The sequence below is a fragment of the Penaeus japonicus genome, unplaced genomic scaffold (genome assembly GCF_977035675.1).
Source record: "Penaeus japonicus unplaced genomic scaffold, GWHDUDI00000001_assembly GWHDUDI00000032, whole genome shotgun sequence".
NCBI classification, from domain to species: domain Eukaryota; kingdom Metazoa; phylum Arthropoda; class Malacostraca; order Decapoda; family Penaeidae; genus Penaeus; species Penaeus japonicus.
In genome coordinates this window covers 15,314,213-15,316,712 of record NW_028234434.1, presented here as the reverse complement: position 1 = coordinate 15,316,712, position 2,500 = coordinate 15,314,213, and the positions used below count along the sequence as shown (strand labels likewise).

Sequence of the window (2,500 nt, the reverse complement as noted above, 5' to 3'; positions counted from 1 at the left end):
GTAATTTGATTTTTTTTTCCCATTTATTTCATGCGTTTATTTGTTATGTTGTTGTTGTAACCCTAGGTGTTTTACAGTTATTCTTGTCTTTATTTCTCCTTTTGTGTCTTTATTTCACCTTATCAAAGTTATTTAAAATTTGAAATTATTTTTGTTCATTCTTTCATTACTTCTTATTTCTTCATCTACTTCTTTTCTCTCCTTTTTTTCTTGTTACATCATCTTCCTTTGTCTTCCCACCCACGCTCTTTCATTTCCTCACCTCCCCCCTCCCTCCCTCTGACCTTCCCCTTTCCCCTTTTTGACCCCCCTTCTCCTCCGTTAATCCACAGCATAGATGGCCCATGCACGGTTTTTTCTTGTTTCTTTGTGATCCTCTCTCTCTCTCTCTCTCTCTCTCTCTCTCTCTCTCTCTCTCTCTCTCTCTCTCTCTCTCATTCTCTCTCGCTCGCTCGCTCGCCCGCTCTCTCTCTCTCTTTCCTTCCCTCCATTTATCTCTCTCTCTCTCTGTCTCTCTCTCTCTCTCGCTCTCTCTCTCCTTTCCTCCCTCCATCCTTCCTCCTCCTCTCTCTCTCTTTCTTTTCCTCCCTTTATCTCTCTCTCTCTCTCTTTCTCCCCCTCTCTCTCTATGTCTCTCTACTCCTTCCTCCTCTTCCTACATACTATGTCTTTCCTTCTTCTTCCCTCTTCCTTCTACCTTTCCCATTCACCCCCTACCTTTTTGTCGTTGCCCCTCCCCCTTTCCCCTTCTTTATACCTCTAATCACCCTCTCCCTCTTCATCTTCTTACTACCTCATCCCACCACCTTCCCCTCGCCCTACCCTCCGCTCTCTCTTTCTCTCTCACTCTCACTCTAATCTCCTTCTCCTTACCTCCCCCTTTCCCTCACCCTCTTATTTTTGTCTTCCTCTTCCTTTCCTCTCCCCTCCGCCTTGCCTTTTCTCTCGCCCTCTCATCTTCCTTCTTCCTCCTCCTCTCCCTCCCACCCTAACTCGCCCCCCCCACCCAACCCCTTCTCGCCCCCCGCCCTACCTCACCCCCTCTCGCCCCACCCCATCCTACCCTCATACCTTACCCACGTACCCCACCCCACACTATCTCACCCCCACTCGCTCCCCCCCACCCCATCCCACCCCAACTTACCCCACACTACCTCACCCCCACTCCTCGCCCCCCACCCCCACCCCCATCCTACCCTCATTCCTTACCCGTGTACCCGCAACTCTAATTAAAAAGGACATGACATCAGCCCCGACACGTCTCCTCATGTCACTGCTTTGTCATGACACTTGTTCATCTACGCTCTTTCGATCACAGTCCGTGTCGGAGTGTAGTTGTGTGTGTCTGTGCACTGTACGAGGGGTTGGCTCTTTAGGGAGGGGGGGTGGGGAGAGAGGGGGGAGAGGAGGTTGGAGAGGGGAGGAAGGGAGGGGGGGGTACCTGATCTATCTATTTACTTAACTGTGTGGGATTACTATTATGATTACTATTGTTTTCATATTTTTCATTATCATCATTACCAATATTACTATCATCATCACCACCCTAACTATTATAATCATTGCTATAATAATTTCTAATCATTATTATAGTTATTACTACTCTCATTCCTATAGACTTTGGATTTATCATAGTTATCAAACTACTCTTTATTCTGCCTTTACTCTATATTACATTTATCATATCCCTTAGCATTTCCCTATCACTCATATGATTTCCTCTATTTCCCTCCCTTTCCAATACTCCTCTATCCTCCCCGCCCCCCCTCCCCCGTTCCTCTTAAGCAGCAACACCCCCCCCCTCCCCCCTCCTTAAAAGAGCCATACTTTTGCCTCTACACTATTCCAAAACACTTTATTTCGATTTCCGGTTTTCCCCTCTTTCCCTGACCGAGCACCTTGGAACCGCAACCTCAGACTCCCCTCCCCCTCTACCCCCCCCCCTTCTTCCCTTCTCGCTTCACCCTTCTTCCTTCAAACCCCTCTCCCTATTCCTCTCTCTTCTCCCCCTTTCCCCTCTCCTCTCTCCATTCTCCTTTTTTTCCTTCACCCCTCTCTCCTCCCCCTCTTCCTCTCTCTCCTTCCCCTTTCCCTTCTCCTCTTTGCCTCTCCTCTCTTCCCCTCCCCCCTTTTCCCCTGTCCCCTCACCCTACAACCCAGCCCACACTGGTCTTGTCACACCCTCGTTTCCTCCTTTTCTTCCCTCATCCTGTCTCCTATCCTTCTCCTCCTTACCCTCTGTCACATCTTTTCTTGTTATTTTTTGTTTATATATTACTTAACTTCGTTATTCATCTATCTATCCATTTATCTATTATTCTACTTATCTATCTATTTACTTGAATAGTTTACTCAATCCATTTGTTTCGTTTTCATCAATAGCTATTTTATTTTTTCCTTTCTTTGTACAATAAGACAATCTCCATATGTTCCTCTTTTTCCCCTTGACCCTAACCACACGCCCTTTATCCTCCTTCTCTTTCATCTCCTCATCTTCCTT

General features: G+C 46.9%; 1 long non-coding RNA gene across 1 annotated transcript in view; it reads right to left on the bottom strand.

Annotated features, from left to right (window-relative positions):
* LOC122251580 (uncharacterized) overlaps positions 1 to 2,500 on the bottom strand; it is a 20,838-nt gene that overhangs the window by 970 nt on the left and 17,368 nt on the right. The gene's annotated exons all lie outside the window — the stretch shown is intronic.